A 27,909-nucleotide genomic window follows, 5' to 3' on the forward strand; every position below is an offset into this window, starting at 1 on the left:
TAGATGGAGTTGGAGTTTTGCTCTTTTTGCCCAGGCTGGAGTGCAATGGCATGATCTCAGCTCACTGCAACCTCCACCTCCTGGGTTCAAGCAATTCTCCTGCCTCAGCCTCCTGAGCAGCTGGGATTACAGGCGCCTGCCACCATGCCTGGCTAATTTTTTGTATTTTTAGTAGAAATGGGGTTTCGCCATGTTGGCCAGACTGGTCTCAAACTCCTGACCCCAGGTTATCTGCCTGCCTCGGCCTCCCAAAGTTCTGGGATTACAGGCATGAGCCACCATGCCTGGCCAAACCGTGGATTCTTTAAAGTGATGTTAAGAAGAGAACTCTTGAAAGGATCAAAGGATAACTTCACAAGTCACCAAACATTTCCCTTAGGTGAGCGTCTCCAGAAAGAATATGGAATGAAACACAGTTTTAATAAGCAAACCTCTTAGAATTGCGTGATGATCTGTAACATTTGATGAACCATGCCTCCTGGTACTTACACCCTTTCATAACCCTCTCCCTTGAATCTGGACTGGCCCTGGGGCTCATTTTAACCAATGGACTGTGGTGGAAGTGATGCAAGTTCCAGGCCTAAGCCTGTCAACTTCTGCTTTTCACTCTTGGAACCAGCCACCATGCTCTAAGAAGCCCAAGTCATATGAAGGGTGAGTGTCAGAAGACCACACAGAGCAGCGCCAAGGCACTCCGAGAGTGAGCCATCTTGAATGTATCACCCCAGACTGAGCCCTTAAATCATGGCTGGTCAAACAATGCCTTTCAGCGAAATCTGGTCCACCATCTGATTTCTGTAAATCAAGTTTTATTGGAACACAGCTATGCCCTTTCATTTATATATTATCTATGACTACTTTCTCACAACAATGGTATAGCTGAATCATCGTGCCTGTTGACCATATGGTCCACAAGGCCTAATGTATCTGTTATTTGGTCCTCTATGGGAAAGTTTGCTGAGCCCTGCCCTAGATGGCTGCAGCACCAGCTGGCTTCATGTGATGAAGAAATGCCAACCTGAGCCCAATCCACCCACAGACTCATGAGCCACAATACAATGGTTGCTGTCTTAAACCATTAAGTTTTGGGATGCTTTGTTATATAGCCACAATAGCAACAAATTATACAATCCAATATCTGAATTGTATAAGCTTGATGATTTCATAGTTTAAATTTTTATGCTCTTTTCTTTTGTTTTAACTCTTTGTAAGCTTTATTTAACATTTTCTAAGTTGTGTTATCCATGTGTCATTGAAACTTCTCTTACCAAGACAACCTTCTCCTTGTTGTTATATTCAATGGAGGTTTTTCAGTCTTCACCTCATTTGACTCTTGACCAGCATTTGACACTGTTGAACTTCTTGGTTCTTGAGATATTTTTCCCTTTTATTCAGTTACAGCATGATCTCCAAGCTTTCTTTGGTTTTACAGGAAGCTCCTTATCAATTTTCTTTTGGAAATTCTGCCCAACACTTAATGTTAGAGTTCCTCAGAATTCTATCTTAGATTTCATTCAATATTCAAAAGGTATATATTTTTTAATTCATAAGTGAATATTCTACATATAGGTTATAATTTATATCATTTCTATGTAGAAGTACAAATTATTTTAAATTATAATTTATATTTTTACATAGAAATTATATAAACTATAACATAATGTACTTTATGCCAGGCATTTTTCTAGGTACATTGGATACCTTAATAAACAAAACAGGCAAACAAAAGTCATTCCTGCCATTGGATAAATTTTTAAATGTGCACATAATAAAATAAATTTTTGCAAAAGCTAGAAGTTGATAACTGCTTTAGAAAAGAAAATCAACAGGGAAGGGGAAGGGAAGTAGGGAGTAGTGCAGGAGAAGGGGAGGGCAATTTAAAGAAGGGTGCTCAGAATAGGCCTTTTTGAGATGATGATATCTGAGCAAAGCCTTAAAAAAGGCAAAAGACCTGACATGTACCTATCTAGAGGAAGAGCATTTCTGGCAGAGAGAGTAGTATTTCAGAGACCTGAAAGCAAGGAGCATGTCTGAAAGGTTTGAAGACAAGAAGGTTGTCCCCTGTGGTGGAACGGAGTGAACATCAGGAGATGAAGTTGAAGAAATCTCAGGCTCCCGGGGTCCTATAGGATCTTGTAAATTATGGTCAGGCATTTGTCTTTTCTGAGTGAGATGAAGGGTTACAGGGGAATTTTGAGAAGCATGAAGTCATCCGATCATCAAAAGAATCACTCTAGCTGCTGAACTGAGAAGAGAACAGAGGTGGCAGGAAGGGCGATAGAGAGACCAGCTAGAAGCTCCGGGAGTGACCAAGGGCAGCAGTGGAAACAAAGAGGAGTGACCATCTCTGGACAGTCGTACAGACTCATGCTTCCATGTATCCTATTACCATTCACAAGCTGGTACTCCCAGGTCTATGTTCTAGCCCAGATGTCTCTCCTGAGTTTCCGACCCACACATTCCAAATACCTGTTTGTCTTCCCTTTTTTTTCCGTGTTCCATAGGCACTTCAGTTTCTACTCTTTTCTCTAAAGCCTTTTTCTCCTCCCATGCTCCCTCTATGTCACTACTAAAGCCATGCAGCCCCACCTTTCTATGAAGGCATTATCTTTAAAAGGTCACTGTTAAAACATATGTTAGTGGAGAATCTGTGCTGGCCCATAGACATTTTGGTTTCCACTAACACATCATTATAGTTTAGTTTATCAGCTTTTCTACCTATAATGGTGGCTTGAAGGATTGGACATAGGATCAGTAGGTTTTAATTGGCATGGGAAGTTGGAATGCTGCCTTAGAAGTCAGTTCAGGGTGTACCATATTGGTGGGATACTGAACACCCTGGGGATGGAAGGTGGGAGTTACAGAGGGAATTCCTTTCATTTCACAGTTTTACCCAATAGAGGCACTGCCACTGGAACACATAATTCTGAAATTGTCAGTTTTGTTACAAATAGTGCATTTACCACGTAACCATCATGCAAATAAAATTCTGTATATGTTATAGAATTTTATTATGTGAATTCCATTTTCTTCCATCTCTCTTAGGAATTGTTTTGTCCACTTGCCATAATAATTTTAGAATTTTGCATTCATCCTATTGACTTGTAGCAAAGGCAATACTTTTGCTCTGGAAAACATTTAGTCTGAAGGTTGTGTGACTCTTTTTTCCATGATCTTTGTTTTTTCATAATTTGTGTGTAAAGGAGATTACACACAAATATCTTAATCTTTTATTTCTAACCCTTAAAAGAGTTTTTTTTTTAAGTAATAGATACAAAGGTAATAAGTTTTCCTAGATTATATTTTACCACATCATACTTGTATGTGGGAATGAGTCTTGTAAAAATCATTAAGGTGAAACTAACTAGGCCAAGGAGAGCTATTATTTTTTATTAGAAAATTAACTTCAAAATGAATGTTTAAATGCAAGCTTCACATAGTTAAAAATGCAATTAAGGCTGATTCCTTGACACTTGAAAGCTCTTTTTATATATTTATCATTTATTCAACAAATATTTATCAAAGGATTGCTCTGTGCCAGGCAGTATGCTTGCACTTGGGATGGAGCATAAACAAAGACAAGGACCCTGCACTGTGGAGCTTAATTCTAAAGGGAAAAGTAGACAAAAAATAAGTTAAAAAATAAATTACTGCTTGCACAAAGTGCTAGGAAGGAAATAAACCAAATGGAGAGAGAGACAGAGAGAAAGGAGAGGCTACTTGAAAGAAGGTCTTTCTGAGAAGATGAATGTGAGTTGAGACCTGAAACCACAAAGGTGAGGTTGAGTCAGCCACGAGAACTGAGAAATGCCTCCCAGCAGAGGGACCAGCAGGAGCAAAGGCCCAGAGGCAGGAAAGTCTTCATGTTCCAGAAACAGAAAGGAGGCCAAAGTGGCTTCAGTGAAGTGACCAAAAATGAGAGGCACAAGACAGGCTGGAGGGAGGGGCAGAAGCCAGATCACGCAAGACTCTGTAAGCCTTGGGAAGGAATTTGGACTTCATTCTGAATGTGATGAGAGGACAATGAAGGGCTTATGAAAAGGAATGATTTGACCTGATGCTGATATTTTTGTTTTTTTGTTTTTGTTTTTTTTTTGAGACGGAGTTAGGCTGGAGTGCAGTGGTACGATCTCCGCTCACTGCAACCTCCGTCTCCCAGCTTCAAGAGATTCTCCTGCCTCCGCCTCCCAAGCTGCTGGGATTACAGGCATGCACCACCAGGCCTGGCTAATTTTTGTATATTTAGTAGAGACGGAGTTTCACCATGTTGGCCAGGCTGGTCTCAAACTCCTGACCTCAGGCAATCCACCAGCCTTGGCCTCCCAAAGTGCTGAGATTATAGGCATGAGCCACAATGCCCAGTTCTCTGGTTTTTAATTTTTTTTATTTTTTTATTTTTTATTTTTATTTATTTTTTTAATTGTGGGAAAATACATGTAACATAAAGTTTACCATTTTAACCATTCTTAAGTGTATAATTCAGCAGTATTTTGTACATTCTCGTTGTGCAACTGTCACCACCATCCATCTCAAGTACTTGTTTCATCTTCCAATGGAAATTCTGTCCCTCTTAAACACTAACTCCCCATTCTCTGCCTCCCCTCCCATCCCATCTAATCACAATTCTACTTTCTGTCTCTGATTTGCATATTCTGGGTATCTCCAATAAGTGGATCATATAATATCTGTAATTTTATCTGGCTTATTTCACTTAGCATCATGTTTTCAAAGTTCACTCATGCTGTAGCATGTGTCAGAATTTCATTACTTTTTAAGAATAAATAATATTTCATTGTATATACACACTACATTTTGTTTATTCATCTGTTGATGGACACTGTCTTCTGCTTTTTAATGAAGGATTAATTATTTCAGTGCTTTTTGTGGGAAGAAACAACAATGTGAAAAATAGTTGTTGAATGGGGTTGTGTCTGATAAGATTTATACTCAAAATGATAATTGTGTAAACAAGGTATCAGTTTGTTTTTCTCTCACATAGAGGTAGATGGTCCAGGACCAGTATGATGGCTCCGCAGTTGTCAGGTTGTCAGGGACCCAGAATCCCTTCTGGCTTTCTCCTCCATCATCTTTAGCACAAGGGATTCACATTCAAGGTCATCTCATGGTCACATGATAACTACAACAGCTCCCACAACCACATACGACCTCCAGGCAGCAGGAAGAAGAAAGAGGGTAATACAAAATGGTGGCCAAAGACAAAATGTGCCACAACCAACTGAGTGGTATGCTTGTGTAATTTGTTTTTAGAGATGGGGTCTTGCTATACTGCCAGGCTGGATTCACACTGCTGGTCTCAAGCAATCCTCCTGCCTCAGCCTCCTGAATCATGTGCCACTGCATCTGGCTCTGAGTTATATTCTTTAAAGAGCTCTCCTGGAAGCTCATTGGCTGTCCTCACCTGCAATGGAGGCTGGAAATCTAGTCTTATAGCCGTGCACCTTACCACATCCAGCATTATAGGGAGGTCTCTTCGGAAGGAAGGAAAGAAGGAAGAAATTCCTGATTGTCTCAGAAATAACAGAAGTGTTCTTGGTATCTTGGCACTTTGGCTGCTTGTGATGGTTGAATTTTAAAATTATAGCAATGGCTCCATGGAAAATACATCATTTTTTCTTTTTCTTTTTCTTTTTTTTGATACGGAGTCTCTATTTGTTGCCAGCCTGGAGTGCAGTAGCACAATCTCAGCTCACTGCAACCTCCGCCTCCTGGGTTCAAGCGATTATCCTGCCTCAGCCTCCCAAGTAGCTGGGACTACAGGCGCGTGCTACTATGCCCAGCTAATTTTTGTATTTTTAGTAGAGACAGGGTTTCACCATGTCGGCCAGGTCAGTCTCGATCTCTTGACCTTATGATCTGCCCGCCTCGGCCTCCCAAAGTGCTGGGATTACAGGCATGAGTCACCGTGCCCGGCCGACATCATCTTTTTAAGAGGAGACAGTGTGTGGGAATTAAGTTGCCTTGCTGTTAACTTTTCAATTGGCCCATAGGCGATTTCCCTGTCCTATCTAATTATATTTGAAATCCACTATTAAATGATAGAACTCAGAGGTACATGTTGTGCTTATTGGCTAAAGAAATCTTTTTTTGTGTGCAGTTGCAGTTGGTGTTCTTTTCTTTTTTTGTTAGAAATTTAAACTTAAAAAGGACTAAAGTCACTTCTGGAATTTCAGGAGCGGGTGGAGGTTTAAACAAATAACAACAGAAAAAATGAGAGTGAGTATGTCCAATCAGATGCACTTTCCTCTAGTCAAAAATAAATAAAAATACTAGTTTTTTCATGTTTTCTTCACCCGCTTAAGAAGCATAAAATAAATTTTTTCTTTTATTTTTTCTTTACTTTTGTATTAACGTATGGTTTACATATAGTTAAGTCCAAAAATCTTAAATGCAAAGCTGCTCTGAATTTTTACATTTTACATTTACATTATACACCTGTATAATTGCCAACTGGATCAAAATATAAGCAGTTTCCTGCATCTAGAAGTTTCCCTCAAATCCCCAACCAATTTCCCCCCCAAAATGCAACTACTCTTCTGGTTCTTATTATTATAAGTTAATTTTGTCTGTTCAATAAAATACATGCATGTATGTACATATTTATTTATTTATGTTTTAGAGACAGAGTCTCACTCTGTCATCTAGACATTACCTCGGCTCACTGCAGCCTCGACTCCCAGGCTCAAGTGATCCTCCCACCTCAGCACCCCCGCCACCCCGAGCAGCTGGGACTACAGTCGCACATCACTATCATCCCTGGCTGATTTTTGTATTTTTTTTATAGAGACGGGGTTTTGCCATGTTGCCCAGGCTGGTCTCGAACTCCTGGGCTCAAGAGATCCTCCTACCTTGGACTCCCAAAGTGCTGTGATTACAGGTGAGACCCACCATGCCCAGCCTAAAATACAAGTTTTCAAACTTTTTATTTGGAAGCTTGCAGAAAGGTTGCAAAAATAGTACAAAGAGCATCCTTATTCCCTTTACCCAGATGTACCTGTTGTTAACATTTCTTTTCTTTTTTTTCTTTTTCTTTTTTTTTTTCTCACCAAGACCAGGCTCTCAAACCTGTTGTTAACATTTTTCTCTCGTTTATAATTTGCTCCTTTTCTCTCTTTCCCTGTCTCCACCTCCCTTCCCTCCAACCACACATACTTTTTTTCTGAAATATTTGAAGTATTGAGGTGTTTTTGTTTTTGTTTGTGGTAGAGATAAGGTCTCACTATGTTCCCCAAGCTGATCTCAAACTCCTGGCCTCAAGAGATCCTCTGACCTCAGCCTCCTAAAGCACTGAGACTACAGGCATGAGCCACCACACCTGGCTGAGATGTTAATATTAATATAATATTTTCATCTAGTGTACCACCCATGCTCCAGTTTTGTCAATTGACTCAATAATTTTCTTTTTTTTAGCATGTTTTCCTCTTCAATACAGGATCTAGTCTAGGATCTGGCATTGTATTTAGTTGTTACATCTCTTTAGACTTCTTTAATCTTAAACAATTTTTCAGCTTTCCTTTGTCTTTTATGACAGTGACATTTTTTAAAAATACAGGCCTTCTCTTTTTAAACTAGAGTATTTCTCATTTTGGTTTAGTCTGATGTTTCCTTGCTATTAGATTCAGGGTCTCCACACCTAGCCATAATACCACACATCTGCCCCATGCTGGTGCTGTTAATTTTGATCATCTGGTCAAAGCTTTGTCTGATTTTTCCACTGAATACTTACTATTTTTCTTTTACACCTAACAATCTGTGGGTAGACATTTAAAGATCATGCAAATGCCCAGCTCTTCATCAGACTCACCCTCCTAGATTTAGCATCCATGAACAATTCTTGTCTGTATCAATATTTACTTTGTCGATTGCAAAAAATGATGATTTTCCAATGACCACACTCCATTTTTAACTTCATCTCAGGGACGACTTTAGGATTTAGAACATCCTAGAAAGAACAAATCAACGGCCAATTCCTCATTTCTCTTAGCATGGTCTCTTTATTCTGCTTGCTGCTATATCTTTGAAGTTACCCTTCTCCCATTTGTCTCTCTTTCCTGGTTACTTCAGCTGCAGATTTCATCATGGCAGATTTCACCTATGGAAGAATTTTCCAGGAATCAGGCTTTTGAGTACATCTGGGCATTTGATATCTGCTGTCTTTAGACCCTTAGAAGATGAAGTACTTCATCTTTCATTTAGAAAAATAACCACACACACTCATACGATTATTATTCTGAAGACAGAAATCCAAATTATTGATTAGTGGTTCTTGAGGGAGGGGGAAGATATGGTTCCAATTAAATATGATGTTTCAGATAAACACCAGCATTAGAAACCACTAGAAGTGATAGGGAAAATATGACATTGATGTTTTTAAATGGAAGCTGTTCTCATTAGGGGCATGATATGCAAATTGCCAGTAAAACATCAGAGATAACAAACATTTTATTTGTTTTCTCAATTATAGAAGGTTGCCTTATTTTTCTATTCCTTAAAAATATGAATACATTATAATTTTTCATAGAAATTCTCCCTAGGCAGATATCTTTCTGCCCAGGGACAGCTACAATGGCAACTCTAGTAGTCCCATCCTTAAGCCTTATCTTCATACCTGTAATCTAGACTGGAGGCCACTGAAGTGCAGGCTAATGTTTCTGGTTGGCGACCTGTAGGAGGTAGTGGTTGGATTTTAAACCAGTTACCAGGAAATGATCTTCCTCATCTCAAAAATCAACCATGCCACTTTGGAAAAGAGTTTTGCAGTTTTCCAAAAAGTTAAACATAAAACATATGACCAGCAATGCTATTCCTAGGTATCTACACATGACAAATGAAAATGTATCCACATAAAGACTTGCACATGAATGTTCACAGATGCTTTATTCATAATAGGCCCAAACTGAAAACAACCTAATGTCCATCAACTGAAGAATAGATAGACATAATGTGGCTTATCCATGAATGGAATTCTTTTCAGCACCAAAAAAGAACAAATTACTTACACATGCTACATTGTGGATGAACCTCAAGAATATTATGCTGGCTGGGCAAGGTGGCTCATGCCTATAATCCCAGCACTTTGGGAGGTTGAGGCAGGAGGACCACTTGAGCCCAGGAATTTGAGACAAGCCTGGGCAACATCGCAAGATCCCATCTCTACAAAAAATAAGAAGTTAGCCAGGTGTTGTGGCGCATGCCTGTAGTCCCAGGAGGCTGAGGCAGGAGGATAGCTTGAGCCTAGGAGGTCAAGGCTGCAGTGAGCTGTGATTGCACCACTGCACTCTAGCCTGAGTGACAAAGTGAAATCCTGTCAAAAAAAAATATTATGACAAGTAAAAGAAGTCAGACGCAGGCAAGCATGTATTTTATGATCCCATTTATATGAGATATCCAGAAAAAGCAGATTTATAAAGACAGAAAGTAGATTAGTAGTTGTTTGGGATTAGGGCTGGGAACAGAGATCACCTATAAATGGGCATGAGGGATCTTATTGCAGGGATGAAACAGTTTTTAAACTGATTTATGGTGATAGTTGTACTGCTCAGTGAAGTTACTAAAAATAATTATATTGTACTCTAAAAATGGGTGAATGTTATCCTATGTAAAATGTATCTTAATAAAACTGTAATATGTCACATAGTCAATATCCAGATCAGCACCTGGATAAAGTGTAATATTTAGTGTTCTCTGGAAGATAAGACGTGTTTGGCTGGACCAATGTTGAAACATTTCAGCTGGGCAGAATGGGAGGGGAAATTTATTCTGAAATTACTGATAGGCCTGGATTTATCTGTGACAATTATATTTTGAAAGGCTCTCAATATCTCTATTTTAAGAGGAATTAAGGTTTCTAAAATCATTTTGAAAGCATAACTCTTTACATTTTTTCCATTAATTGTGCATTCTTATTTCCATTTGTTTTCACAACTAAGATATAGGATCTAAAATAATTTCTGTTCCCTGAACTGTTATATCCCTAAGTAAATTGGTTGTCCCAGAGGTTACTACTCAAGATTTCACTTTCTGTGGTAAAAAGGATTGATGAATTTGTTTTTAAACTTTCAGAGAAGCATTTATTCCTCAAATGGCTAAAAGGTTCTGATAAATATGAGGGGAGAGGGAATAAGCCTTCCAAAGATCCCTTGGCCAGCGTGTACTAAAGGCCTATGCTTGACTGTTTCTAAAGCTATCTTCGAATTAATTTTAGTTTACAGGTTATGATTAGGAAAAGAATAAGTTATTTTACAAAAGTCCTTTTGTAAAGTGGAGCTTTAGGAAGAACTCAAGAATGAAGGTTAGAAAGATCTGGATCCCGGCCGGGCGCGGTGACTCACGCCTGTAATCCCAGCACCTTGGGAGGCCGAGGCGGGCGGTTCACGAAGTCAGGAGATCAAGACCATCCTGGCTAACACAGTGAAACCCCGTCTCTACTAAAACTACAAAAAATTAGCCAGGCATGGTGGCATGCACCTGTAGTCCCAGCTACTCAGGAGGCTGAGGCAGGAGAATTGCTTGAACCAGGGAGGCAGAGGTTGCGGTGAACCGAGATCACATCACTGCACTCCAGCCTCGGCGACAGAGTGAGACTCTGTCTCAAAAAAAAAAAAAAAAAAAAAAGAAAGAAAGAAAGACCTGGATCCCAGGCCTGTGCTGCTTTCACCAATGAGTCAAATTACCTCCCTGTCTCTGTTTTCTCGTCTGTACGCTGGGGGCAGTATCCACCTCTCAGCAAACTTATGAGGATTCAAGAAAGAAATATATAAAAGCACCTAGGACAATGACAGCCAGCTAGAAGTCACTCTGTAATTTTTATTTTTTTAGATACAGGATCGTGCTATGTTGCCCAGGGTGATCTCACACTCCTGGGTTCAAGCCATCCTCCTGCCTCCACCTCCTGAATAGCTGAGACTACAGATGTGAGCCACTGTGGCCAGCTCATAAGGAAGGGCCAAGAATGGGCTTTTAAAATAAGCCCTGAAGTCTCTGGACCACTCTGGTGCTTCATCCTAGAGCTCTTCATAGCATGGTGGTCTTGAGAAAGTGTTCCAAGAGGCAAACGCAGAAGTCGAAAGGCCTCTTGAGGCTCCTGAATGTGCATACGATCACTTAGGGAACATTCTCTTGATCAATGAGTATCACCAGACCAGCCCAGACTCAAGGTATGGACAAAAAGAGTCTACCTATTGACAGGAGTAGCTGCAAAATATTTTGCCGTATTTTTCAGTCTCCCCAAGAAGGCAACATGAAGACTCTAGACATTTATCCAAAATTGGGATGGGGAAGAGAAAGAAGATTGCTAAGAGGAGGTCCAAAGACATGAGGGTCCAAAGACATCCTGTATCTAAAAAAATAAAAATTACGGAGTGACTTTTAGCTGGCTGTCACTGTCCTAGTGGAGTGGAAAGAGGCCCAGACATTCCAGCTATCCCAGCAGAGCCCAGGGTAGTCTAGCCCAGCTAACCTACCAGCTGACTGCAGCTGCATGAGTGAGCATAGGTGAGACCAGCACAACCCACGGAATTGTGGGAAACAATAAATCATTGTTTTAAGCCACTAAGTTTTAGGGTGGTTTGTTACACAGAGAATACATAAGTGGGACTCCAAACTTCCCACGACCTCACCACTACCACCACCCCACAACACACGCGCACACACACACCCTTGAGCATCTCTCTGGCTTGCCAGTGGCAATCAGTGACCACTTTGCTGTTCCTGTCTTCATCTTACCCAACATTAAAACTCACCCTCTACTTTGGCCTGGCCTGCAAGAACCTTGCAGTCCATTAATGGGTTTGAAAGCAGACTCATAGTTTGGTTCGTATTGAGGTGTTAGTAACTGATGTTAGCTTAATGTTTTACATGGCTTTCACCCAAAGGACTAGCTCCCTTAAATGAGGAAATTTAGGCCCCAAGGCAGGCAAAGTCCTGGGCAGAATCCTCCTTGTAAATGGCTGTATCTTTGACTTAGAGGTAGACCTTTATGTGTATGGAAATGAAAGAAGGTGCCTCCTAGCTTCAGACTCCTTTTACCTGCTTCTAATACTGCACTTTGTTTAAGAGAACAGTGGTTTCCAATGAGGGTGGAGACTTCAGGGCTTATTTTAAAAGCCCATTCTTGGCTCTGCCCACAGGGATGCTGAGATTCTGATTCAGGAGGCTTGGGTGTGGCCTGGTTCTCTGTATTTTCACCAGGTTTCTTAGTGATTCTGAAAATCTCTCTCTCTTTCTCTTCCTCTCTCTCTTTCTCTTTTTCTCTCTCTTACACACACACACACACACACAGAATCCAGCTCAGCTGAACATAGAGTAGGCAGCAGTGGAAACAGCCCAAAGTTCACCTCCTGTGGTAACATGGTGGGGGTGAATGGGTCTAATTTTATAACATGTGACTATCTTTTGTCACTGATTGAAAGAAGGGAATAATTATACCTTCCCACAAGAGGCAGAGTGTGGTGTCTATACCAGAATTGCATCCTAGAAGTACTGACTTTCTAAGATCTAGGATGGAAAGGGAGATTTGAGAGATGATCTGATTATACAGGTGGATATTCATATGGACCCACAGGAAAAAATAAGATATACTATTTTTAAAGGTCCTCAAAGTGGGCAGTTTCAAAATTTGGTTTCAGGTTCATTAATTTCCAGATCTGGAATTTGTCACCTTTTGTCAGTAAAAATGAAAGCCCAGTAATTTTTAAAAAAAATCTTTTGGGAGTGTTTTTGTTTGTTTTGTTTTGTTTTCACAAATTCACATGGTACAAAATTCAAAAGAGACAAGAGTGTATACAGTGGATTATTTCCCTCCTATCCTTGTCCCCTAGCCATCTAGTCCCCTTCTCTAGGCCCAAGGTTTAGAGAAAAATGTTTTTTAATTGAGGTAAAATTCACATAACAGAATTCACCATTTTAACTATTTTAAGGTATTATAATTCAGTTGTTTTAGTATAACCACAGTGTTTGGCAACCATGATGCTTATGCATTTCTGAAATATTCCCATTACCCCAAAATGAAACCCTTTATACCCCAATTCCCCATCCCTTACCCCTTAGCAACCACTAACCTACTTTCTAGCAGTATGGGTTTGCCCATTTTGCCATTTCATCAAAGTGGAATCATACAACATGTGCCCTTTTGTGACTGACTTCTTTCAGTTACCATAATGTTTTCAAGGTTCATCTATGTTGTAGCAAGTATCATTTCCTTTTATGATTTGATAATAATATTCGATTGTATGGATATACCACATTTTGTTTATCCATTCAACCATTGATGGACATTTGGATTCTTTCCTCTTTTTGGCTATTATGAATAATGTTGCTGTGAGCATTTGTGTACAAGTGTTTGTGTGGACATACATTTTCAGTTCTTTTGAGTGTATTCTTAGTAGAATTTCTGGATCCTTTGATAACTCTAATTTTTTTAGAAACTGCCGAAGTGTTTTCCAAATTGGCTGAACAATTTTACATTCCCATCAGCAATGTCAGAGGGTTCCAATTTCTCCACATCCTCACCAACACTTGTTATTTTGTTTTTGTGTTTTCATAGCCTTCCTAGTGAGCTGAAATGGTATCTTACTGTAATTTTTATTTGCATTTACCTAATGACTAATAATGCTGAGCATATTTTCATGTGCTTATTGGTCATTTGTATATCTTCTTTGGAGAAAAGTCTATTCAAGTTCTTTTCTCATTGTTTGAATTGGATTGTTTATTGTTGAGTTATAAGAATTAATTATATATCCTAGACCCTTATCCTAGACCCTTATCAAACATGATTTGCAAATATTTTCTCCCATTCCTTAGGTTGCCTTTTCACTTTTATGATAGTGTCCTTTGATCCACAAAAGCTTTTAAATTTTGGTCAAGTCCAGTTGAAACTACTTTTTCTTTTGTTGTGTTTTGGATGTCATATTTAAGAAATCATTACCTAATCTAAAGTCGCAAAGATTTATGTCTAGCTCTCTTCTAACTATAAACATAGTTTATAACTATAATAATTTTATAATAGTTATAACTCTTACATTTGGGTCTTTGATCCACTTAGAGTTGATTTTGATATATGGAGTGAGATAGGGGTCAATATTCATTCTTTTGTGTGTGCATATCCCATTGTCCCAACACCATTTGTTGAAAAGGCTATTATTTCTCTTGTTGAATTTGCTTGGTGCTCTTCCCAAAAATCAATTGACCATCGATGTATGGATTATGTTTCTCCTTATGCCAGTACAATACTGTCTTGATTATCATTGTTTTAAATTAAGTTTTGAAGTCAGTAAGTGTGAATACTCCAACTTTACTTTTCTTTTTCTTTTTTTTTTTTTTTTTGGCTATTTGGGAGCCCTTGCATTTTTGTATGAATTTTAATATCTGCTTGTCCATTCAGCAAATTAGAAAAAAGGCAAAAGGTAATTGGAATTTTGATAGGGATTGCATTGAATCTGTAGACCAATTTGGAGAATGTTGCCATCTTAACAATACTAGGCCAGGTGCAGTGACTCACACCTGTAATCCCACTTTGGGAGGCCAAGGCAGGAGGATCGCTTGAGGGCAGGAGTTTGAGAACAGCCTGGGCAACATAGAGAGATCCCATCTCTACAAAAAAATACAAAATACAAAAACAAGACTAAGTCTTTCAATCTATGAACATGAGATGTCTTTCTATTTATTTAGGTCTTTTAATTTCTTTCAACAATGTGTTGCAGTTTTTGGTGTACAAGTCTTACACATCCTTGGTTAAGTATATTCCTAAATATTTTATTTTTAATGGTATTGCAAATAAAATTGTTTTCTTAATTTCATTTATTCATTGTTCGTGTATAGAAATATAACTGATTTTTGTACATTAATCTTGTATTCTGCAACTTTGCTGAACTTATTAACTCTGATAGTTTTCTGTGTGGATTATTTAGGAGTTCTATATATTATATCATGTTATCAGCAGATAGAAATAGTTTTACTTCTTCCTTTTCAATCTGGTTGTTTCATTTCTTTTTCTTGCCTAATTTCCCTGGTTAGAACTTCCAGTACAATGTTGAATAGAAGTAGTGAGGGTAGACATCCTCATTTTATTTCTGATCTTAGGAGGAAAGCTTTCTGTCTTTCACCGTTAAGTATGATGTTAGCTGTGGGTTTTTTCATCCACACAGCCTGAAGGTTTTTGTGTGTTCTTCCAGATATAGTTTATTCATATATAAGAAAATAAATTTTAACATAAATACTAGCCTAAATATATACTAGTCTGCACCTTGCATTTTTTAACCTAACAATATATCTTGGAGATCTTTCTAAGTCAGTAAAGAACTTTTTTATTTTTAGAAAATGTTGCTTAGTGTTTCATTTTATGGCTATACCATTATTTATTGAATGAATTCTCTATTGAAGGATAGTCTAACTATCAGCAGTATTGGTCATATAAATTCAAAGTCAGCAAATATTTATTGAATCTCTACTACTTATTTAACCCCTACTGTTGTATAGAGCACAATAAAACTTGTTAAAGAAAATAGGGTGGCCTGGTGCGGTGGCTCATGCCTGTAATCCCAGCACTTTGGGAGGCCGAGGCGGGTGGATCACGAGGTCAGGAGATTAAGACCATTCTGGTCAACATGGTGAAACCCCATCTCTACTAAAAATACAAAAATTAGCTGGGCATGGTGGTGCATGCCAGTAATCCCAGCTACTGGGGAGGCTTAGGCAGCAGAATCATTTGAACCCAGGAGACAGAGGTTGCAGTGAGCCGAGATCACGCCACTGCACTCCAGCCTGGGCAACAGAGCAAGGCCATCTCAAAAAAAAAAAAGAAAGAAAGAAAGAAAAATAGGGCCTAACTTTTATTCACTCCATTTTCCCACTTTCATTTATGGGAATACTGCAGCAAAAAAAAAACGTTGTTGATACCATTTCTTCCAACTTTGAAAATTTCAACGGAAGAGTTGAAAGAATTGTACAAGAAAAATCAAATAACAATTACTTGGATTCAAAACTTTTTAAAATTTTGCCATCTTTATCTATGATGATACATTATTTGCTTTGCTTGCTGAACCATGTGAAAGGTTTTCTTCAATTAAAAAATTTTTTTTTTCTTGAGATAGGGTTTTGCTATGTTGCCCAGGCTGGTCACAAACTCCTGAGCTCAAGCTATCCGCCCACCTCGGCCTCCTAAGATGCTAAGATTACAGGTGTGAGCCACCACGCCTGGCCTAAAAATTTGCATATATTTAGGAGATATAAGTGCAGGTTTCTTACATGCAAATATTGTATAGTGGTAAAGTCTGGGCTTTTAGTGATATGAAAGTTTTAAATTATAGATTTCTTGACATTTCACCCCAAAGAATAAGGATATTCTCTTACTTAACCACAATATCGTTATCACACAGACATTAAACAATTTCCTTATAAAATATTATCAAATGTCTGGTCCATATTCAAATTTTTCTATTTGTCCCCCAAAATGTCTTTTTTAGTTATTTTTTTTAAACTAAAATTCAGTCAAGATCCACACACTGCATTTCTGTTGTTATCTCTCTTATTTCTTTACCTACAACAGTTGCCATATCTTTTTTTAAAAAAATAATATTGACATTTTGAAGAGACTAAACTAGTTAGCTTTTAGAATGTCCCACATTCTAGATTTGTCTGATTGTTTACTAATGGTATTGTTAATCTTGCTCTTTTATTCCCAGGATCTTCTGTAAATTTGGAGGTGAACTCTAATGGTTTGATTAAATCCAGGTTAAATATTTTTGGAAGAATATTTAGTAAGTGGAGCTATATAGTTATAGCACCCTATCAGGAGACATATAACATCAACTTATTCCCCTACTAAGTTCATCTCTCAGTTTAAGTGGTCTCCACTAGAACTCTTCCTTGAAAAGGAAAATTTTTTTCTTTTAAGCTCTGAAATAGCCACTGCTTTAACGATGAGAGAATGTCAAAGACCTGGAATTGGAGTGGTGGGGTGGAATCCATTTGCTTCTTGTCTTCCTTATATATCTCAACTCCAATTAGTGATTTAGATAACTTTTAAATACAAATAGAAATTTAGATGCAAGAGTGTTGAGAAGCAGACCTCTATTTTAAAAAACAGATGCAAGAGTGCAATGGATCACATGGTCTTCTATAACTCAGAGTAATAGGGCATGATCAGCTTATTACTCAGGGGTCGATGGAAAGGTCATTGCATTAGAAAGCCAAATCCGAGACCAAGGTTTCAGTCTCTAATCTGCCACTAACTAGCCATGTGACCTTAACTCATTTAACTTCTCTGGTCTCCAGTTTTTCTCCATGACTTGAGATGGTCATTATCATTCCTACAGCTTTGACAGTTCATAATCCAATGATTTCACTTAGTGAAAGATATTAGAACACATTTCTTAGATGTACAATGTGAGAGTATTTTTTAATTTAAAAATCACAACACTTGAGAATTTCAATTAATCCCATAATTAAGAAATGCCTACTCCATGTGGGTGCTCAGTAGGTATTCTTGTAAACCAGGACACTGGTTTTCATGATTGCATTTTGCTATGTTCATAATCAATCCCTGTATTCCACAGGACCCTGGGAAATTATTTGATAACTAGGTCACTTTTTCTTTTTGTAAAGGGTTGAATTGTGTCCCCCTGCCAGATTGATATGTTCAAGTCCTAACCCCCTATCCCTCAGTAATTCAGAATATGGCCTTGTGGCCTTATTTGCAGATTGACAAACTGGTTGTTGCAGATGTAATTAATCAAGTTAAAATGAGGTCATTATGGTGGGCCCTAAACCAATATAAATGGTATCCTTATAAAAAGGGGAAATTTGGCTGGGTGTGGTGCCTCACACCTGTAATCCTAGCTCCAAAGGAGGCTGAGGTGGGAGGATTGCTTGAGGCCAGGAGTCAGAAACTAGCCTGGGCAACACAGTGAGACCCTGTCTCTAAAAAAGGTTTTTGAAAACCCAGCTGGACACAGTGGCGTGCACCTGTAGTCCCAGCTACTTAGGAAGCTGGGTCGGGAGGATCTCTTGAGCCCAGGAGTTCAAGGCTGCAGTGAGCTATGATTTTGCTACTGCACTCCAGCCTAGGAGCCTGGGTGACAGAGTGAGAGACTTCATCCCTTTAAAAAATAAAATAAAAAGATAAATTTAGACACAGAGACACTTAGGAGGAATACCATGCGAAGATGAAGGCAGAAATTGGGATGTTATGTTGTCTACAAGCCAAGGAACAGCAAAGATTGCCAGCTAAACCACCAGAAGCTTCCAGAGAGGCCTGGAACAGATTCTACCTCACAGCTTTCAGAAGGAACCAACCTTGCCCACATCTTGACCTTGGTCTTAGCCTCCAAAACTTTGAGGCAATATATTTAAGCCACCCAGTCTGCAGTACTTTGTTACAGCAGCTCTAGCAAACTAATACACTTGGTGTCCCTGACCTGGTAATCAATGCCTTGAGCAATTATAATATCCTATAAAAAAGAGAAAAAGTTATAATATTCTATACAAAGAAAAGAAATCACAGGGTTACTCTTGTGTATATGTCAGAACCACGACTGCTATGGTTTGAACGTTTGTGTCCCTCCAAAATGCATGTTAAAACTTAATCCCCAATGACCAGGCATGGTGGCTCATGCCTGTAATCCCAGAACTTTGGGAGGCCGAGTCTGGCAGATCACTTGAGGTCAAGAGTTCTAGACCATCCTGGTCAAAATGGTGAACCCTTGTCTCTACTAAAAATACAAAAATTAGCTAGGCATGATGGCACTCACTTGTAATCCCAGCTACTCAGGAGGCTGAGGCAGGAGAATCCCTTGAATCTAGGAGGCGGAGTTTGCAGTGAGCAGAGATCGTGCCAGTGCACTCCAGCCTGGATGACAGAGCAAGACTACATCTCAAAAAAAAAAAAAGGGGGGGCTTAAGGAAGCCTATTTAGCCCCTTTTTGTCCTTCCACCAAGTGACAACACAGCAGCAAGGTGCCACCTATGAAGTAGAGTGAGCCTTCACTAGACATTGAATCTTCTGTTGACTTGATCTTAGAATTCCTGTCTCCAGACAGTAACAAATAAATTTCTGTTTCCTTATAAATTATCCAGTTTAAGATATTTTGTCATAGCAGAAGCAATGGACAAAGACAATGACCAGTTGAAAAAGTCTATTTTTTTCTTCCTTGCAAATTCTGTATCAAGCCAGACACATTTTCTGAACTATTCATGGGATACTTTGCTGCTATTGTGTCTCTGGTAGGTCTTTTGTGCATATGTACATTGGCACGTGTGTGCACTCACAGGCACGTGTAAGTGAATTCTAACTCATTCTTTCAATAGATTACAACTCTTGATACCAAAAAGACAGACTAGAACTCATTATTCTCTAACTGAATTTAAATCTCTTAGCTGTTTCAGCATACATATGGTCACATCTACAATACACAAAAATTATATTCAGACTTTTGAGTAAAAATCTCAATAATTGCTCACACTTCCTATATGGATATCAGAAAGATATCAATCATAGAAAGCTATAAAGGGACCCAGTTAAGTAGAAAATGCTTCTGAGGAATATAGACGCCTAAGATGAAGACTGATCTGCTAAAAATTTCCATTCATTTCTAGCTTTTGCTATAATCTTAGAATGTGGAACTCTTAATACATGTTGTACTTCTATCATTTAAAAAAAAACACAGATGCAAAAATACTTTTGTTTGGTTCAGATGCATGGTTTCAGAAAACTGTATGAATCTAGTGGTTTTATAAGAACTGCTTTATTTATTTTAACAGTACACTTTTGTTCTTTGAAAGAATTTCCTCACCTGTGCCCTGATGATTTCTGTGGTCCCTTCCATTTATAAAATGCTATCAGTCTAATTTAAGTCATGGCATATCTACTCATTTCTTTAGGGATGCTTCTGGAATCATCTATAGTTATCTCACAATTGTCATAGTGCTAGCATGAATTTTTCAAATATGACCCTTTTCAAAAGTGACATTCTGACATAAGCCTGTGTCCCCACCCAAATCTCTGTGTCCCCACCCAAATCTCATGTCGAATTTTAATTCCCAATGTTGGAGATAGGGCCTGGTGGGATGTGACTGGCTCACGGGGGTGGTTTCTAATGGCTTAGCACCAACCCCTTAGTGCTGTCTTATGATAGAGTTCTCACAGGATCTGGTTGTTTAAAAGCATGTGGCACCTTCCCCCATTGCTCTCCCTCTCCTGCTGGCCATGTAAAGATGTGCCTGCTTCCTTTTTGCCTTCTGCCATGATTGTAAGTTTCCCGAGGCCTCCCCAGAAGCAGAAGCCTATACAGCCTGCAGAACGGTGAGCCAATTATACCTCCTTTCTTTATATTAGTTTTTTGAGACTGAGTCTCACTATATAGCCCAGGCTGGAGTGCAGTGGCATGGTCTCAGCTCACTGCAACCTCCACCTCCCAGGTTCAAGTGATTCTTCTGCCTTGGCTTCCCAAGTAGCTGGGACTACAGGCACATGCCACCACACCTGGCTAATTTTTTGTATTTTTGGTAGAGACAGGGTTTCACTATGTTGGCCAGGCTGGTCTTGAACTCCTGATCTCAGATGACCCACCTGCCTTTGCCTCCCAAAGTGCTGGGATTACAGATGTGAGCCACCATGCCCAGCCTTTTCTTTATAAATTACCCAGTCTCAGGTGTGTCGTTTTTTTTTTCTCTTTGAGATGGAGTCTCGCTCTTTCACCCAGGCTGGAGTGCAGTGGTATGATCTATGCTTACTACAACTTCCACCTTCTGGGTCCAAGCTATTCTCCTGCCTCAGCCTCCCAAGGAACTGGGATTACAGGCATGTGCCACCACACCAGCTAATTTTTCGTATTTTTAGTAGAGATGGGGTTTCACCATGTTGGCCAGGCTGGTCTCAAACTCTTGACCTCAAGTGATCCACCACCTCGGCCTCCCAAAGTGCTGGGATTACAGGCATGTGCCACCGCACCTGGCCAGGTGTGTCTTTATAACAGTGGGAGAATGAACTAATACAGGCTTCATCAATGATTTCTAATAACAAGATTATCTTGCAAACCTATCGAACAAGTCTGGTTTTCATTAACAAAAATTTAACTTTCCATGCCTCTGATTATATACTGTGATTAAAAACACAGAAATTAAGAGAAGATCAATAGATCTGAATAAAATGGGGACAGTAACTAGTTTTTATGCTTATTAATGAGTAGAATTTTTTGTATATCTGGATGTCTGCTATGAAAATGTAAGCATAATGCATGTTTCTGCTTGAAAAGAAGGTCATCTTGCAAAGATTAAGGGTTTTTGCTTGTTTTGTTTTTTGTTTTTGTTTTTCTTTTGAGATGGAGTCATGCTCTGTCCCCCAGGCTGGAGTGCAGTAGTGCGATCTTGGCTCACTGCAACCTCTGGCTCCTAGGTTCAAGCGATTCTCCTGCCTCAGCCTCCCGAGTAGCTGGGATTATAGTGGGCAGCATGACGCCCAGCTAATTTTTTTTTTTTTTAATAGAGGCGGGGTTTTGCTATGTTGGCCAGGCTGGTCTCAAACTCCTGACTTCAAGTGATCTGCCCACCTTGGCCTCCCAAAGTGCTGGGATTACAGACATGAGCCACCGTGCCCAAGATTAAGGTTTTAAAACAGTTCTTTTTTGCAAAAGGTAAAGTGACTGGCGATACATGAGGAGCTTGTGTTCACTCTAAAGACAACTGTGGTTCATAATTAGATGCCATAGGGCCAGTGACAAAACTCTTACACTTGTGGTTGCAAGTACAGTGGCTTCCTTAGATGCACCATTTGGAGTGAAAAGTCATTATACATAATATTCAACTTCTATAGTGGTAGAGGAAGAATGGAGACTTCAGATTTTCCTCTTCAGATTTACAGTGTTATAAAGACAAACAAATGAAAATCAAAATGAACTGCTAGGAGCTCAAAGGACATAGCTCTGACAGTATCATCCTAAAATACTGACTTCGCCCAGTCCCATGGAAGTTCTAATAAACACCAAAGGAGGCATTCATCCAGGGGTAAAATTTATCCCATAAAAATAGTCGTTTCTTTAGGGATGCTTCTGGAACTATCAACAGTTATCTCACAAACAGTTCAGAAAATGATTCCATAGTTTCTAATTTATCTTTTCAAGGGTATGTCCTAAGAGCCCAACTCTGGCAATTACATTTTCAAAACCCAGAGAGATATAAGTAGAACTGTGACTTATGTCACAAAAATGATAATAACCAGTGATCAAGTTTAATCTGATTCCAGATTTTATAATAATGTTAATGGCATTACAGTGTTTGGCTTCAAGAAATGATGTAAATAACACATTTTTAAAAAGCCAACATTTTTATGATCTCATTTTATATCTGTCAACTCAGGTTATTCAAGACATCCATCACTGTATACTGAACATTGGTCCATTCATTTGATTTTGCTTAGATCCATGTGCTTCTATTAAAACCTGTGCTTTAATTATGACAGTGAATTTTTTAACATTCACACATGTGGCAAACAGAATTATTTTGATATTTACTAATTCATTTGTTTTATAATCTTACAGGTAGTTCAGGCTGCCAAATGCAAGCTCGGTGAGACTTTATAAAGGCAGGGAAGGATGAACTGTTTAATATCGTTAATTATTCCTGTTTTGTTCACAGTGATAATCTGTCTTAAGACACCTCAAGACATGCCCTGAGTTGGTACTCTGCTCTCTCCTTAAACTCTCCAATATTAGCAGATATGCAAGAACTCAGGAAGACAACTGTTGATAAAGTATCAGCTAGTATCCAAAAAGATCTAAGGCCCATATGTATCTGAACATAATCACATCCTTCATCTCACCCTGCAATAGAAGGAGTGCTCCTTTACCATGCACTCACCTGAGGATGTGCTGTCTGTATTCCTCTTTAAGTGTTGGGCCATGTTGACACTGTATATGTGCACTCCTCCTTCCAAACCTGGTATAGAGTGTCTGGATGCTCTCCCCTTCCTTCCTTCAAACCTCAGCTTGGATATTACTTCTTCTGGGAAGCCTTCTTTGACCATGCTAAGATGGGGCAGGGGTCAGGGCTGCCACATTGCACAGCTGCAGGGGACATCATTCAGCAAAGTCTCAGGATACAAAATCAATATGCAAAAATCATAAGCATTCCTATACACCAATAACAGACAAACAGAAAGCCAAATCATGAGTGAACTCCCATTCACAATTGAATAAATTGTGAATTTGAATTCACAATTGAATAAAATACCTAGGAATCCAACTTATAAGGGATATGAAGGACCTCTTCAAGGACAAGTACAAACCACTGCTCAACGAAATAAAAAAGGACACAAACAAATGGAAGAACATTCCATGGAAGGGCATTGTGTTTCAAGTGAATCCTGACCCCTCTGCAGTTAGGCCATGGAGCAGCCCTCTCACAGGCCCTTCTTCTCTGCCTTGATAGCACTCTGGGTTTACTTCTTCCAGGGACTTCACTGCTAGATTGTAATTGCCTGTTTCCTTGTCTACTTCTCTCAAGGGCAGGGACTATATCATAGAACACTGAACTTTACACAGATGGTGTGCTCAGTAAAAGCTACTAAAGGACTAAACGTGTTGTTAAGTTGGGTGGCCCCGGGTCCAGCATTTCCTGAGGGGCAGCCCCGATCAGCCGGTTGCTGTGGTCTTGTTTTGGAAGAGGGGCGCTACTATACCCATATAGAGGGCTTCCTATTTCTTGTTGCTTATGAATATCACCTACTGCCTGGCCCCGGGGCCTTGTGTACTTTCTCAGAGAATGGGACCGCATTGGGAGCTAGAATCGGAGAAAGAGGGGCTGAATAAATCCAGGAATCCCAGCCCTCTTACAACCCCTTCTCTTTAATGAGAGAGACTTGACAGACGATTCTCTAATCAAGAAGGTCTGACTTAATATTTATTTATTTAATGAACATATAAATATATATGGAAGTATCAAAAAATCATTGAAATCAAAAAAGTTGGTTCTGCTTTGTGGAAAACAAATCCTTCTGCTGTAGTATATTTTTCCATTAAAAAAAAGTTGATTTTCAGAGTCCTGCCAACAACATTCTAAATGTAAGTGCTAGATTTGCAAATAGGCTTATATTCATATTTAGAGAATATGCATATTCAGAGACTTATTATTCAGGAAATATTTGGTTATCTTCAGACTAAGTAAAACTTATGGCTAAAAATAAGAGGGGTAACATATAAATAGTGGGGAAAGTTAGGGAGCGTGAACAGCAGCCACGGCAAGAATAGAATTGAGAGGAAGAGGTAGAGAGAACTGCGTGTTATTTTTCTGTTTTGGTTTTTGTCTTCACCACTACCTAAAATTCCATTCCATTCCATTCTATTCAATGTAACAAACATTAGCTGGGTGCTTGGCATGCAGAAGGTCTGAAAATGCAATTTTTGCCCCCATGTTCTTAGAGCTGGATGGGCAAGGTACAATGGAATAAGGTTGCCTCTCCAACATCCTCTCCTCCACCGTGATGTAGCCACTCTGTAGTTGCGGGGTTGGACTTCAGTTCCATGGGTAGCACTGACTGGTGTAAACCTGTCAAGGTAGCCCTACTCCCTGCCAGCGATTGGTTCAGATACCCAGGCTCAACCCTGGCATGGCATTCCTTAGGCAACAGTGGCTGGTTCAGGAATGGTGTGTGACTCTGTTTAGGCCAAGGAGATAAAAGGGAGTTTTCTGAGGATTCCAGAGAAATTTTCCTGGCTACAAAAATAGAGAATAGACAGTAGAGTCTTCTTCTTATAGTCTCTATTGGGCAGGGATAGGAGGCCCTGAACCATTGCATCCTCTTGCTGTTTGTCTCAGGATAAACATCGTAAACACAAATCAGTAGAGTCAATAAAATCACAGAGAAATAGATCAAGAACTCTGATCCAGCTTGGCTTGAACCTGCACTACTCCTTAACTCTCAGTTCTATGAGTCAGTAGATCTTTTTTCTCGTTAAGGCAGTTTGAATTGGCTTTTCTCATTCTAACTGATGCAAGTGATAAGCACACTGGTACCTGCAATGCTTGTCAGGAGATGACACATAATAGAAAGATTACCCAGGAAAACAAAGCAAGGTCTAGCGGGGATGAGATCCTGTACCTAGGAGTAATAGAATGCAAATAATAAAAATATTGTTAATCGAAAGTTAAACTGGGCCCACAAATATGAATTAATATCTAACAAAACAAATAGCAAACATTAAATAAGAGAAACCTAAGTTGGAAATGAATCATAGAATTTGAGAGTTAGACAAGATCTCAAAGCTTAGATAGGAAAACCCCTAGATTTCCTGTACAGAAATAGGTTCTGAGAGGTTAAGTAACTTGCTGAAAATCACACAGCTAAGTCAAGCAAGGCTGAAGACCCAGCTTTCTTGAATTCCAAATGGGGTTCTTTCTGCTGCATTACATAGCTTCCTCCCTGAAGATATAAAATGAAATAGGAAAATGGTATTTCTAAATGTCAGCATAGGAAGAAGAGTGAGGAAAATACTGCATTTTTATTTAACGGGGATTTGGGAGGCTCATAATAGAAATTTTGGATGTTTTGTTTTTAAATAAGACCGTGGCCTTTACTAAAAGGTTGAGCATATGCTACAGCGTGGAACCACCTGGGGTAGCACTGTTGCTAAGCGCCCCACCAAAAGCAAGGCAGGGCTGGTTCAACCCATGCTCACCCCAAACTTGTGACCTGACTCCAGCTGTTAATTAGCTGGCTGTTGCTAAAGTTAGACTCTGTACATTCTTTACAAGATCAAAAGTCAATCCATAAGGAGTCAGACCAATAGCGTATTCCGCCTGCTGTCCACCCCAACACTGGCACTGTTTTTCTCTCTTTCTTCTTCTACATATTAAGTGAGGTAGGAAATTCCAACTGAATCACAGTGCTAAAACAGCAGTAAAACAGATCTCCAAGAACTGGATTCTGTCTCAGGTGTTCTATTTTAATTGCTCTAAGATCTTAAACACATTGTTTTATCTCTGAGCCTCCATTTCCTTGTGTATTAAATAACAAATGCCCTGCCTCCCTTCAGGGTTGCTGTGAAGATCAAAAGAACTAATGATTGTGAAAGCAGTAGGCGAATTCTACAGCCCTATCATCTAACTTCAGGCCCCTCCATTTAAAGACAAGGGAGCCCCAAGCTACTGACGGATTTCCTTAGGTCACCCAGTCTCCTAGTGACAGGTGGAACTACCCCTTCCTAAGAATGAAGTGACAACTTCCAGGACAGAGATTCATAATTACATTCAAAACAGCCACAAGATTTGCTAGATCTATTCAATAGCTGCCTTACGAAGCTATATGTGAATGTTGGATTCTATTCCCTCTTTTTTAGTGATGCTCCAGATGTAATAAAACATTATACACAATGTCAAGAGAGATTGCTGTGAATAATCTAGCCCAATGATGTCCATTTCAAAAACAGTTTCCAGTGCTATTTTGCTTTCTGGCTAGTGAAAAAAGAATTCTCAAAGAACAAAAGGGAATTTTAACAAAGGAAATGGAATTATTCCTTGTGAACTTGCATTAATATTACAGCCATTCAATAAATTGTCCTGTTCTTTAGAGCTTTTAGAAATTCTCTTTTACCCTGAATTTGAGAGCCCTGCAACTTGAATACTTGAGGGATTTATTCACACTTAGAGTCTCCAGGGTTAACAATTTAAACAAGTGACATCTCTGCTTCACTAAAAAGAACTCTGAGATCTCACGGTCTATCATATTAACATTCTTTCTATACTTTATGTATTTGTCTGTTTGTGGCTTTCCATAGAGAGAATTGAGGCAGCTTATACAAATATAGGCTCTGCTTAAGAATAAAATAAACTGAAATGAGTTTGAGGAAAGAAAAAAAATATGGCTAAGAAAATATAGGCTGGGTACAGTGGATCACGCCTGTAATCCCAGCACTTTGGGAGGCTGAGGCGGGAGAATTACTCGAGGCCAGGAGTTTGAGACCAGCCTGGACAACATAGTGAGACCTTGTCTCTAGAACAAACAAAAAATTAAAATTATCTGGGCATGGTAGCGTGTGCATGTAGCCCCAGCTACTCAAGAGACTGAAATGGGAGGATGGCTTGAGCCCACGAGGCCACGGCTTCAGTGAGCTATAGTCACACCACTGCACTGCAGCCTGGGAGACAGAGTGAGACCCTGTCTCAAAAAATAAGTAAAAAAGAAAATATGATGATTTGCTAGATAGATATATGTATATGCATATTTGAATGTGTGTGTGTGTTTGTGTGTGTGTGTGTGTATACGTATACATACATACCCAATAGCCCAATTCACTTGCAAACAGTAGAGGATTAAAAAAGACTAAGCCTCCTCACAGCCAGTGCAAAGACAAGTTATTGCTACCTGGTGATTGGCGTTTGGCTTATAGTCAGCAGCCTACGCTGGGCTAGAGAGAAGGGATGGAAAGCAAGCTTGGCTTATAGCCAGTGCTGTGTATGCAGCCATATAGTGAATGCCTTCATTTGCACCCTGAACTCTGAATATTCACTTTTAAAACATCCATCTGTCATCCCTCTAGTGAGCTCAGGAGAGTGGCTGCTTAACTTCTGGGGTGAGTAATTCATCTACAGATTCACCTACCCAAGCAAAGTGGGTAATATTTAAATTCAAAGCCTGCATTTGCTCTACAGAAACCACTTGCAGAGTCGGCTGCCTTGGTAATGTATTGCCCTAGGCAACTGCTTGTTCTGACTCTGTTCTTCTCCCAGCTGGAGTCATTGTTCTGACTTATTTGTATGAGTTAATGTTTCTCGGGTACCCAGAAACCTATTCCCAGAGCTCACTCATTAGTCAAGTTGTTTTTTTTCACTAATCAATTATGTTCTCTTTAAACTAGCTAATCTGAAGAAAAGCAAGTTAACTAATTTGGAGAAGGGTGTTTAATT

The 27,909-nt window shown here is 39.3% G+C and overlaps 1 long non-coding RNA gene across 3 annotated transcripts in view; it reads left to right on the forward strand.

Moving 5' to 3' along the window:
• LOC100938449 (uncharacterized) overlaps window positions 1-27,909 on the forward strand; it is an 84,634-nt gene that overhangs the window by 47,554 nt on the left and 9,171 nt on the right. Inside the window, exon 1 of one of the 3 annotated variants that reach the window (XR_151868.5) lies at window positions 27,450-27,575. The exons of the other annotated variants lie outside the window; for them this stretch is intronic. This is a non-coding gene — a long non-coding RNA (uncharacterized LOC100938449). Of the gene's footprint in view, window positions 1-27,449; window positions 27,576-27,909 lie in introns of those variants that run through there. 3 annotated transcript variants of the gene reach the window in all.

This window comes from Pongo abelii, chromosome 2 (genome assembly GCF_028885655.2).
Source record: "Pongo abelii isolate AG06213 chromosome 2, NHGRI_mPonAbe1-v2.0_pri, whole genome shotgun sequence".
NCBI classification, from domain to species: Eukaryota; Metazoa; Chordata; class Mammalia; order Primates; family Hominidae; genus Pongo; species Pongo abelii.